The 12,201-nt window shown below is 50.1% G+C and overlaps 2 protein-coding genes across 5 annotated transcripts in view; both read right to left on the bottom strand.

Moving 5' to 3' along the window:
- Positions 1 to 5,806: 5,806 nt before the first annotated feature.
- Positions 5,807 to 12,201, bottom strand: part of LOC117795019 (zinc fingers and homeoboxes protein 2) — a 165,709-nt gene continuing 159,314 nt past the window's right edge. For all 4 annotated transcript variants that reach the window (XM_034668573.1, XM_034668571.1, XM_034668574.1 and 1 more), the window contains one exon: positions 5,807 to 7,071. The gene's annotated coding sequence lies outside the window, so the exon portion shown is untranslated. The remainder of the gene's footprint in view (positions 7,072 to 12,201) is intronic.
- Positions 5,807 to 12,201, bottom strand: part of LOC100482533 (zinc fingers and homeoboxes protein 2) — a 14,929-nt gene continuing 8,534 nt past the window's right edge. Inside the window, exon 2 of the mRNA XM_034668575.1 lies at positions 5,807 to 7,071. The gene's annotated coding sequence lies outside the window, so the exon portion shown is untranslated. The remainder of the gene's footprint in view (positions 7,072 to 12,201) is intronic.

Here is a 12,201-nt window from a genome sequence, read left to right as displayed (position 1 = left end):
TCCTACTAATCCTTCAAAATATAGATCAGGTTTCCTTGAAGAGGAAACAGACTATTCCTACTTTTTCTCTCACCTGGCAGTTAGCACAGGGATAAATAAATAAATGTGTGAGTGAAGGGGTTCACAGCTACCTAGCATAAGTATGGCCCAGACATTTTGTGTCAGTTATGAGTGTGTTTGATTGCAAGTATCCGACAAATCCAATGAGTGGTGGGTTCAACAAATAGAGATTTACTTTTCCCACATATAAAGACGTTTGGAAAGGGAATCTTCGTCCACCGTTGGTGGGAATGTAAACTGGTACAGCTACTATGGAAAACAGTATGGAGGTTTTTTGTGGGTTTTTTTTTTTTTTTAAGATTTTATTTGAGTGAGAGAGAGATGGTGAGAAAGAGCACGAGCGGAGGGAGAGGGAGAGCAGGCTCCCCACTGAGCAGGGAGCTTGACATGGGGCTCGATCCTAGGACCCTGAGATCATGATCCGAGCCTAAGGCAGACGCTTAACTGACTGAGACACCCAGATACCCCAACAGTATGAAGTTTTATTAAAAAAAATTAAAAATAGGGGCGCCTGGGTGGCACAGCGGTTAAGCGTCTGCCTTCGGCTCAGGGCGTGATCCCAGCGTTATGGGATCGAGCCCCACATCAGGCTCCTCTGCTATGAGCCTGCTTCTTCCTCTCCCACTCCCCTGCTTGTGTTCCCTCTCTCCCTGGCTGTCTCTATCTCTGTCGAATAAATAAATAAAATCTTTAAAAAAAAATTAAAACTAGATCTACCCTATGATCCAGCAATTCCACTTTTGGGTATTTATACAAAGAAAAGAAAAACACTAATTTGAAAAGATATTTGTACCCTTATGTTCATTGTAGCATTATTTATGATAGCCAAGATATGGAAGCAACCCAAGTGCCCATGGGTAGACGAATTGATAAAGATGTGGTGTCTACATAATGGAATATTACTCAGCCATAAAAAAGAATGAAATCTTGCCATTTGTGAAAACATGGATGGAGCTAGACAGTATTATGCAAAATGACTCAGTTCCAGTGTTCCATCTCTTTCCTGCAAGGATCTGGACTAAGGAAGTCTGTAACACTTTGGGGGCTTGTTCTGGGTGAAGGTGTTAGAGTTACTGATGGACACCTTTGTCTCCCCCTTCCTCAAAGTCAAGGGTAGCGTGCCTCCTACACTCTGCAGGATACCTGACTTGCCATAGGCTCTGGGATGCACAAAAGGCTTTTTTTATTGATTTTTATTGGTCAACCCCTCAGGGACAATGATGCGTCTCTGCTGTGGTTTTTAAGTACATCCAGCTGCGAGGCACTCCAGCTGGGAGCTTTCGGCAATCAGTAGGCGGGAGCGGACAGGCTGGTTCTCTCCAGACTATACTGGGGCAGGCCAGGGAGAGCTGTCATTTCCGAGAGCTGTTGGTTGGAAGTGGCCGTGCACCAGGTGGCCTAGAAGGACAAGGGTGCCCACGCTTGGTGGGCCACGCGCCCTCTGTCTTGTTCCTGCCTCTGGCTCCCTGCTCCCCAAGGCCTTGGAGTCTCCATTCTGGAAATAGGCTTCGTGGTGTGCTATAGGGTTATGTCCCTCCCCGCTCCCAGCCAGTGTGCTGCCGGAGGTGGGGAGGAGACTTTCAGTGCCTTCAGAGCAGGGCTTCTTAGACTTGAATGAAGACGTGAATCAGCGGATGATCTGATCGGTGTCAGCTTGCAGGTTCTGATTCAGCAGGTCTGGGTGGGAGTCGGAGATGCTGCGTTTGTAACAGGCACCCTGGTGAGGCTGGGGCTGGGGCTGCTGATCTAGGGAGCGCACTTGACTGCAAGGACTCAGAGGTGAGCCGTCCATTCTGGGAGCTGCCAGCCAACAGGTGGCTGTGTCCATTTAGTGTCTTTCCTTCGATTCTTATCTCAATCTCATCAACCCATCAGAACCGAGTTTCTAGTAACAGCTTTTTGGCTTAGATAAAAAATAGAAGTATGTTAGATTTTATGAAACTGGGAAGAGAGGATGCTGGCCTGGGGAATGGCAGGGTCCAGGGACTCAGATGATGTTGCCACTGTCATTGTCACCACCAACCACCTCTTTCTCTCGTCGCTCCTCTGCTCCTTTATTTTTTTGGCCCCTTCCTCTCTACCTACTGGCTTCCTGACTCAGGCAGGGGCTTCGGGCGGCCGGTGGCAACAGGCTAATCACACACTGTCATTTAAATGGAAAAAGGGAACTCTCTCCCCCAGCCCGGAACACTCCTGCTAGACAAGGCATCCGGCTCTGCATAGGGGGCTGGAGCGTCCTATGGGAGGGGCAGGTCACTGCCATGGGCAGCGCCCCAGAATCATGAGTGGAGGGGGAGCTGAGTGGAACCCCACAGGAAGAGACGGTCATGCAAAGACAGGGCAGACAGGAGCAGCAGCCAGTCAGGCCCCGCCACTGCCCTCTTCACCCCAATGAGGCTCCTCTCCGGCTGTCCCCCCTAAAGAGCCTCTCCTTTCTTCTACCACCCTCTCATCTCTCCCCGGCGAGCAAAGATAGCTTGACATATTTTGCTGGATGCTTAAAAGAGCACAACCATCTTTCTTGTGTGTTTTCACTGCAACTGATTATCAAGGCTTTCTCTTTGGTGCAGGAATTAAAATAAAAAGACAAATGTGCTGGCTTGGTTTTCCCTTTGGTTCCTTCAGGCATCTGATAGCGTCTCACGCTGCCTTTCTTGAAGAATTTCTTTCTGTTGCTTGAGAGTTAACTGGAGCTCAAGGGCAGTGAGAACAGGAGTGGAAGGCAGATGCCCAGGGGAGATGCTGGAGGCCGGCTTTGGTCTGATGTTCATTGATGAGCTGGAAGGACAGATCAGCGTGGGGAGATGAGGCCTGTGGCAGGTGCCATGCTGGGAACACACAGGGAAGGCGGTGCAGGCAGGCACCAGGAAGGAGCCAATGATGGCCACGCTTCATTTTTTTTTTTTCCCTAATAAAAGAATTGCATGTTGGATTTTTGGGATTTTTTTTTTTTTTGGAAGAGGGGTATCGGGAGAGTTTGGGTGTCAAGAGGAGGAAGGAGAGTATTGGCTGCACATGGTGAAGTCTCCAAAGCCAGAAGCACAGGTGTCTGGAATATCATCTCCTAGACCTAGATCCAGCTTCCTGTCTGCCTTTCCCACACAGGCATCCCACACGGACATGGAAAGGCACAGCCGTCGCACGGCCTGGCCTGATGTCACTCCCCAGTCAGAGCAGCACGAGGGGAATGAACATTTGTAGAGCACCTATGTGCTGGTTACTTCGAGTACTGGAGCTCAGTTAATCCTCACAATGGAAACGGCAAAAATCACCTCCAGGTCTCAGATGAGGAAGTTGGGCTGTGGGAAAAAATTAAGTAAACCCAGTAAGAGCACCAAGTTTGTGAGCCAGAGAGCTGGGATTCAAACTTGGGTCTGACTGCAGAGCTGGCACTCTTCATCCATCCATCTGTNTGCACCTCCAGGTCTCAGATGAGGAAGTTGGGCTGTGGGAAAAAATTAAGTAAACCCAGTAAGAGCACCAAGCTTGTGAGCCAGAGAGCTGGGATTCAAACTTGGGTCTGACTGCAGAGCTGGCACTCTTCATCCATCCATCTGTCCATTCATCCATCTGTCCATCCATCCGCCACCTTTCCATCCCACAGATATCTAGGGAGCATCTCCTCTGTGCCTGACGCTGGGCTAGGGCCAGAGGATGTGGGAGAGGGGACAAGATAGACACAACCCTTGTCCTCGTGGAGCTTGTAACGCAGTGGGGTGCAAAAGACAGTAAACAGACATATGAGGACACGTTGTGAAAAGCCAGATGGAGGAAACTAAAGCAGGGCTGGAGGAAGGCACGGCAGCTAGGCAGGGCTAGGGTGAGGCACATATGGCACCTAGGAGGCAATATTTAAGGAAGTGTCCACTCTCAGGGTCCTGCATGTCTGGACTTGGCCCTGGCACGGCCTTGGTTCCTTACATTTTGCACCCGTTGGAGCTTGCTTGCCTCAGTCTCATCCTGTCCTGCAGGAAGGGAATCCTGGAGGGCGGGAGACACTTGAACAGAGAACAGGTGCTCTTGCAATGGTCCAGGTGGAGGGTGGTGTCTGGAGCATGAGCTCCCAGCGGGGGGTAGCGGGGACCAAGCAGATTCCACTAAGAAGACATCTCTGCCTCTGGACTGTGTCAGGGACCAGGGGATGGAGAAGGAAAAAGAGCAGAAAAGATTAGTGGGCAGGTCTCTCCAAGGCAACCGGAGTCCACAGACAACAGCCGCTGCAGGACTGCCTGGTTTTTCAGCCAAAGGCCAGAACGCTACGATAGTCAATACTGAGCGCATCTTCCAGAGAAGGCCAACTTCTTCAGAGTCCCTGAATTTTCAATATTTCCTGTGTGTGGGGAGGTGGGGGGACTACCCGAAGAATATGCTTATACATGCTTTATACACATGCTTAGTTTAGATAAACTGGCCAAAAGTCAGTCCCTGGAAAATTAAACTTCGGGACCAGAGATTCCCAAAGCAGGTTCCCTGGACCAACGGCCTCAGCCTTACCTGGAAACTTGGTAGCAACGCAGATTCTCGGCTCTTGCTCCAGACCTACTGATTCAAAAACTTTTAAGTAGCCCTTCCAGGTGATTCTGGGGCCTGCCCCTTTCAAAAGCACTGGGTAGATGAGTGTCACTGCTGAACAGTGAGGGACCCTTTTTTATTTTTTGTCTTAAGATTTTTAAAATCTATTAAATTCAACTAATTACCATATAGTATATTAGTTTCAGAGATAGAGGTCAGTGATTCATCAGACTTATATAACACCCAGTGCTCATTACGTCATACGTCCTCCTTAATGCCCATCTCCCAGTCACCCCATTCCTCCCTCCCTGCCCAACCTGTCCCCTCCAGCAACCCTCACTTTGTTTCCTATGATTAAGAGTCTCTTATGGTTTGTCTCCCTCTCTGGGTTCGTCTTATTTTTCCCTCTATGATCCTCTGTTTTGTTTCTTAAATTCCACATATGAGTGAGAGCATATGATAATTGTCTTTCTTTGATTGACTTATTTCACTTAGCATAATACCCTCTAGTTCCATCCATGTCATTGCAAATGGCAAGATTTCTTTTTCTTTTTCTTTTTTTTTTTTTTTTGATGGCTGAGTAGTATCCCATTGTGCGTATATATATACACCACATCTTCTTTATCCATTCATCTGTCGACGGACATCTGGGCTCTTTCTATAGTTCAGCTATTGTAGACATTGCTGCTATAAACACTGGGGTGCAGATGCCCTTTCGGAGCAGAGTGGCTGCCCCAGCTTGCATTCCCGCCAACAGTGTACGAGAGTTCCCCTTTCTCTGCATAGTGAGGGACTCCTTTAAACCTTACCTGGGCAGAGACACGAAAGCCATCCTTCTCCGAGAAATGGCAGTGTCCTCATCGCCAGTCATCAGCAGTCCGGGGGGGAAAGTGACTTACCTTGGGTCACCTGAGCATGGGCAGTGGTGCTGCACATGGCCTGCGTATCTCATTCCCACCCTGCGGTATTTTATGAATCTGTTTGTGAAGACCCTGCAGGAGGGAGGGCCTCACTTACTTGTCTGTGTCAAAGAGATATGACAGATTTCCCCATCACCATTTATGCCCTGTTTTTAAAGTCCCATTTGTGCTGTCGGACCTCGCCAAGACAGAAAATTAGAAATGACAAATGAATCTGTCATAACTGCTCTGAAATGGGGGGTGGCTGAGTTGGAACCCTCGCGCCGTGCCCTGGGAGCCAGACGGGAATGAAGAACAAGGAGCAGAGGAAAAGGTTATAAAAATGTTTAGTCTTTGCTTTATTGAGTTACAACAAATGAGCAACAAGTTAGAAAAAAAAGGTTTTTTTCCAAACTCCCTAGCATTTTATTTGTGCAGTGTACCCAATTGGGGGGCGGTGGGGGGGTGGCAAACACAATTCATATTGCAACATTTACACCAGATAGGTCTCTTGGTTTTTCCTCTTTAAAAGTTAGGACTAACTGGGGGGAAAAAAAAGTGCACTCAGGAATCTAAGATTGGCCCAAAAACAAACACACAAACAAACAAAAACCAATTCATGGTGAGGCTTCAAGCTGAAATCTTGTCAAAAACCACACTGAGAAAAGCCAGTCAGGAGCAGAAATCAAAACCGAAGCTGTTCATCTTTGTACCATCTAGATAGGAAGACCTCTTTTTGTTTTATTTTCATAGAAGTAATGATAATGCTAAAAATGTGGGAGCCCTTTCTGCTGGTATCTGAAAAGAGGCTGAAAGTGGGGAGCCACCTGCTCCCCGGGTCTCTGGTGCTTGCTTGGCCCAAAGTCAGCCAAAGAGGCCAGGCGGCTGAGAAACCAGATCTACCTGTTGGCAGTTCGGAAAGCCTTGTGCGTGGCTAAACAGGGACCCCAGGGGTGGCTGGGGGCAGCACTGGAAATGGGTCTGATTGGGAAGATCTGTCATCTGTAAACCCTCTCCAAGTGGAGACAGATGCCCCAATCCTAGCCCTTCCCACAGAGAAATTGCCCAAATTTCAAACTACTTAAAAAAAAAAAAAAGAACTCTCCCTACCTAAAATCCAGTAGATATAATGGCACTAATGCTAACATCCCCCCTCCCCCAAATTAATAAAATAAAGATTAAAAAAAAAAAGGAAAAAAGAGAAAAAGCACGTGTGATCAGCCCTCCCGCCTGGAAAAAACCTTACAATGGTAGTGCTGGAAAAGGACGTTGCCCTTGATTAAAAAGGTAACAAAATTCCCACATTGTACAAATTGGTTCCAGTATAGCAAGAGGTGGGGGCCAGGGCAGAGGAGCAAACTATTTACAGGGACCCATTGAAAACGCAGTAGTAGGACTTTGGCACTATGAACAATTCCCACCGGTCCTCTGGGCGGTGTGAGTGAAGGCTGGGGTTCCTGTGCCCTGCAGCCGCACACCCGCTAAGTGGTTCCACTTGGAGTCTCTGGCCAGGGTGGCCCAAGGCCGGGGAGGGAGGTTCTCTTCTTTCTTCAAAGACAGAGCGTCCCCTTTATCAGCAATGCAGTTCTGACGGACGTCCCTAGGAAGACGACACAAAACCAGAGACAGATGTCAGGAGATGATCATTCCTGGGGAGGCGNATGGTATATCCGGGGGGGGGGGGGGGGGGGGTCGCTCTTCCTGGCTCTCCTGGGGGGGGCCCCTTCCAAAGCCATCCTAGGGCTTGGAGGAGAGACAAGTGCCCATGTTTGGGGCCAGTTTTTAAAAAGGACTGTGTGTTTCTGAGCCCAGCCTGACATCACAGGAAACGGCCCCAGAAGCAGGCCTTTGAACACAGGAGGGTTTTCTGGGCACATGGAGGTGGTGGCCTGGGATTCTTTACATCATTACAAGGCCCTTTCCTTATTCCTGGAGGGGCGGCCAGACACAGTGGTTCCTAAGAGGTTCCAGAGTCTGACAAACTGGATTCAGGTCCTAACTGTTCTGTTTACTGACAGTGGGGCATACACACGTGACTAAATCTCTCTAGGGCTTAGTTTTTGCTTCTGTAAAACGGGTAATAATAGAGTTTGCGGTGACGATTACGTAAGCTGACATACGCCCCAGCATTTGGCACAGTGTCCGGTACGCGATTACATAGTAAGTATTATACTTAGTAAGTATACTACATGGTATCACATACTTTCGTTGTTCTATTAGGTGCAGGCTTTTCCAAGCATGGTAGGATCATAGCAAGATGAGACATCTTAAGTGTATTTTTAATTTGATGTTCATAGCAACCCAATGATGTGTGACCATTATTCCCATTTTATGGCTGAGGAAACTGAGCACGGGGAGGCTAAATACTTGGCCTCAGATCACACAGCCAGGAAATGGCTCGGTCAGGATTCCAACCCAGGCAGTCTCCACAGTCTGCTCATAACATACAAACAGTATTTAGTAAGAATCCGCATGGAGAAATGCTTAATTCTTATATTCTCTGAAGTTATGAAAACAGAGCAAGGGCCCTCTGATGAGTTGAATTGTGTCTCCCCAACAAGATATATTGCTGTCCTAATCCTCAGGATCTCAGAATGTCACCCGATGTGGAGATTCCTTCACAGAGCTAAGTAATCAAGTTAAGATGAGGTCATTAGGGTGGCCCCTAATCCAGGACGGCTGGTGACGTTATACACAGGGACTCTGGACACAGGCGGAGTCACTTGGGGAGAGCACCACGTGAAGACAAAGGCGGGGACCACAGTGATGCGTCTACAAGCCTACGTGCCAGGGACTGCCAGCGACCCAGCAAAAGCTAGGAGAGAGGCGTGGAACACTCTCCCTCACAGCCCCCGGAAGGAAACCACCCTGCCAACGCCAGACTTGCAGTCTCCAGCACCGCGAGAAAACACACTTGTGTAAGCCACCCGCTTTAAGGCAGCCCTAGGAGGGGAGGATGGGCCACCATGATCACCCCGTGGGCTCCCGGGATCTGGAGCTCCTGGGAGAGGAGCCCGAGGGGGGCGCCCAGGGCTGTCAAGGGTCCAGCGAATAGTCCAGGACAGGCTGGAAGTGTATCGACTGTACAGATTCCTGAAGCCACCGGCTTTTTCTCCGCCTCCCTCCTGGTGAGGCCGCTGTTGCCTGGCCACTTCTCTGGCTGAGAAGGGACTGGAGGGGGGCCCTGAGGAGAGCTTTAGCACCAAGAGCACGTCATCTATCTTGTCATTCGTGCCTACTGCTGATCCCCTGGAGAGCCACGTGCACCCCTGGGTGGGCCCATGGACCGCAGCCGGCCTCCTGCTGTGATCCCTGAGGAACTGGGTTTCCCAGCAACCAGGCGGCGAAGGGGGCTGCCTCTGCTTGGATGTCCACCCGAACGGTGCTCGAGACAACGGGAGACGAGGCCCGGGGCGGGTAGACAGCTACTGCTCTCCCTTCTCCCAGCCAGGCCGAAGGGCACCAGGTCGGCACGGGACTGGGGATACTGGCCGTGGTGGGTCCGAGCGGAAAGAGCGGAGTAGCGGGGATCCAGGGTCTGCCACTTCCTCGCTGGGTGCCCGTCAGTCCCGCACCCTCGGTGAGACTCGCTTCCATACTTCACACCTGCCGGGCCGCTGTGAGGGTTCCGGGTGAGCGCAAGGCAAGCAGGCGCTCCCGAAATACTGCTTCGTTTTTTCTTGAGGAAGGCCAGTGTCAAATCGGGGCTTTAGGGGTCAGTGAGCTCACGGGTGTGTGTGTGTGTGTGCGTGTGCATGTGCATGCACGCACTGAGTAAACCTAGTTTCTTTCTCTCCCTCTCAAAAATGGAACNCCGAAATACTGCTTCGTTTTTTCTTGAGGAAGGCCAGTGTCAAATCGGGGCTTTAGGGGTCAGTGAGCTCACTGGTGTGTGTGTGTGCGCGTGTGCATGCACGCACTGAGTAAACCTAGTTTCTTTCTCTCCCTCTCAAAAATGGAACGGAACCCCGTCTCTTCAAGTGAATGGCAGGAACGCTCACATTTTCAGACATACCTCAGTATTAAGGTGGTTCTTCATCTGCCAATGTGTTATGACACCCCGTGTCACTTCTTGTGGACACAAACACACATAATCCTCCAACCAGATGTATTAATGAAGAACTGAACAAAATCCTTAACCCCTCCCGCCCCCCAACAGACTGCAAGGGCAAAAGGGTGACCTGGAGGAAAGGAGACAGAGCTGCTTTTGCAGAGACCCGGATGTCTGTGGACGGCTCTGGGCCCTTAGGAGCACCCTTGGAGCTGCTGGAGGTCAACTCTCCTTTGACCTCTCCTGGGCTGTGTAGCAGCGGGCAGGACTGTGGGAGCTGGTGGTGCTCTCAGAGTGAGGCTGGGAAGATGCTGGAAACAGAAGGCAGGGCACTTTCCCTGGGAGGGATATAGCTGTGGCCCAGACACCTTCCCCATGGTCAGCCTTGGCTAGCCACAGGCTGCTTCCCCAGAAGGCCTTGCTCCCCAGGGCCCTCGGGTTTCCTTGTGAAGTGCTCCTGCACCTGGGGCCTCCCCAGGACAACCATATAGCGCTGTCTTCAAACTGCCCGGTCAGTTGTACATCCTGCGAGGACGTGGACGGGGCCCACAGCTCACAGCTCACTGCTCACTGGCCCCTGACCCCCTCCCCGCACTGGGTCTGGCCCACACAGTATACTCCAAAGTTCATTCATGAATGAGAAACAGGAAAAGCACGGTGCTTCTGGAGGGCTGGCTGGTTACACAAGGTTGGTGACAGAGCTCCTATCTCAGGATTTTATTTTCGAATAGCACAGTGATTTTGACGATGTGGCCTCTTGCTAATCCCCTGGGCTTCTAGCTGCAGTCTTACTGCTGGATCAGAGACATTCCCCCTGCAGAGAACCAGTGACGCAATGGATTGATTACTTGATCCTAGGGCACGGCATCTCAGCTTTGGGAGGAAGCAGCAAGGTCATCAGCCCTCTGCTTATGGCCACTGTTCAAACACCTCTACCAAGCCGACGTCCAGCCTCTCCGTGAACACTTCCCAGGACAGGGAACCCTCTGCCTCCACAGCGTCCCGTTCTATCTTGCGGACGACTTGGAAGGTTAAAAAGTACTATCTAATTCTTTAGCAAAATCTGCTTTATTATTTTACCCATTGGGGAAACATGAAAAAATTAGAATTCTTTTCCCATGTGATACCTTTCTGTCTCTGTGTCTCTTTCATTTTCCCTGTAGGGATTTCCCTGAGCCCTGCAGACCCGGGAGAGAGTAACACTGTAACTCTGTGAGAAAGAGAAACAAGCACTGTGATAGGGATTTATTATCTTAATAATATTTGAGTCAAACTTCCTTTTCTTGAGAGAGGGCATGGTCTGATTTTTAATTAGAATTGGGAAAAGGAAAACATGGTGGCAGGGAGAGGGATTACGCAATTTCTCAGGGGACGAGGAAGACTCCATCCCATCCCAAATCATTCCCTTGCCAGGCTTCGGTCAACTCAGGCATGGCTGGCGAATGCTTTTGCCCTGCAGCAGTCTGGGGAGCCTCTGGCCTTGGGGAAATTGCTAAGACATAAAAGCCTGGTATATCTCCCCCAGGCTGCTTGCGGGGAGGCTCGATGGCCGAAGGAGTCAGAGGGGCTACGGGCTCTTCCTGCCCCCTTTTCCATCTGAGGATATTATCCAGAGGAGTCCAAAGAATTTGAGCAAACAGAATTGCATTTTAAACTCACAAGGCACAGCCCTTGTGTTTCCACATGTGGATTTGGGTTTGAATGCTGGCTCCCCCACAATGGCCACCTGATGTCTTAAGTTCCCTCTGGCCTCAGGGCCTTTGAGCATGCTGTATCTTCTGCCTGGAATGCTGGTCCCCTCCTCTCTCCTCAGCCAGCTCCTACTTGACTTTTTGGATTTCAATTCATTTATGATCTCTTCAGAGAAAACTCCCCAACCACTTAAATCAAGTCAAATCCCCCTATTCCGTATTCTCACAGACCATGTACCTTTCCTTCAAAAAACTTGTCAGCATGGCAGTCTTTCCTTTTTGTTTGCCTAAAGCTTCATTCCTCATGAGACTGTGGGCTCCATGAGGACAGGGACATGCTGGGCACCACAGCCCCCCAGAGTCTGGCGTGCTGCAGGCATTCCACAAACACCAGATGCACGAAGGGGCCAAGTCACTTATGATGGATGCTTCTGGACCAGTGACTTCCTCTCCTTGGGGCCTGCATCCTTCCTCTGACAAAGGAGGGAACCTAGACTTCATGGTTCCTAAGTTGCTACAAGCTTCCCAGAGCACAGTGAGAGCTCCTAATGTGAGAAGCTCCAGAATTAGGTAAATGGAAATGGTCACAGCTAACTCCCCATTAGGTGCCAGGGCAGCGAGGCTAACGTGCAGTCCCTGAGAAGCATCGCCCAGTGAACACCCAGTGATGGATCCTCCAGCGGACCTTTCCCTTGAGCTGCTCACACACATGGAGAGCAAACTGTCCCCAGCTCCCCTCCTCTGCCTGCTGTCAGCCAGGAGCAAAGGACTGAAATACCAGATTCCAGACAACTGAGAGCCAACTATGTTTATTCATTCTCAGGGTGGTTCAATACATTGCTGTTACGGATCCACTCTGAACCAGGCACTGGGGACTCAGAGATTAATGGGATATGGTCCCCGTGTTCAAGGGTCTGGTGGAGGAGAGATAGGGAAACAGATAATTACATTGCCTGCCAGCCAGCCATCTGCTCACTCAAATATCTGT

Source organism: Ailuropoda melanoleuca, chromosome 9, assembly GCF_002007445.2.
Source record: "Ailuropoda melanoleuca isolate Jingjing chromosome 9, ASM200744v2, whole genome shotgun sequence".
Lineage (NCBI taxonomy): Eukaryota > Metazoa > Chordata > Mammalia > Carnivora > Ursidae > Ailuropoda > Ailuropoda melanoleuca.
Note: the sequence above shows the minus strand (reverse complement) of the source record. Positions and strands in the feature narration are given on the sequence as shown.